The following is a 793-nucleotide window of genomic DNA, read 5'->3' as shown; positions in this document are numbered from 1 at the left end:
TATATATGTATATATAGGCGTAGGAGTGGCTGTGTGGGAAGTAGCTTGCTTACCAACCAGATGGTTCCGGGTTCAGTCCCACTGTGTGGCACCTTGGGCAAGTGTTTTCTACTATAGCCTTGGGCCGACCAAAGCCTTGTGAGTGGATTTGGTAGACGTGCTTTTGTGTTTCTGCGTGTGTGTTTGTTTGTACGAGTGAGTATGTGTCTGTGTGTGTGTGTGTGTGTGTGTGTGTGTGTGTGTGTGTGTGTGTGTGTGTGTGTGTGTGTGTGTGTGTGTGTGTGTGTGTGTGTGTGTGCGCCTCTATACTCAAATCCGTATGATGAATTCCTATGCATAATGAAGTGATACACATAACAGATACGCAGGGATAACATATACAGGCACAGAAACGCACATATACGCATTCATTCACAGAAAGCAAAAATAAACACATGCACATATACACAAACATATATATATATATACATACACAAGCTGTCCCCGATATTTAGCTAATAAGGAACACACACACACGCATACACATACACACACCTACAACACCTTTTCATTAGTCAGAATATAATAAACAAAAATCAAATAAACAAGGTGATTTAATACTCGCTAAACAATGAAACGACGCATAGCTCAAACTATCACCGATCGACACAATCATATATATATTTACGTATGTGTGATTATACATATATATATATATGTATAATTGAAAACATATGTATGAATATATATATATATTTATGTATGTTTGGATTTATATATATATATATATATTATATATATATATATATATATA

The sequence above is a fragment of the Octopus bimaculoides genome, chromosome 11, assembly GCF_001194135.2.
Source record: "Octopus bimaculoides isolate UCB-OBI-ISO-001 chromosome 11, ASM119413v2, whole genome shotgun sequence".
Lineage (NCBI taxonomy): Eukaryota > Metazoa > Mollusca > Cephalopoda > Octopoda > Octopodidae > Octopus > Octopus bimaculoides.
This window is presented reverse-complemented; position numbering follows the sequence as displayed.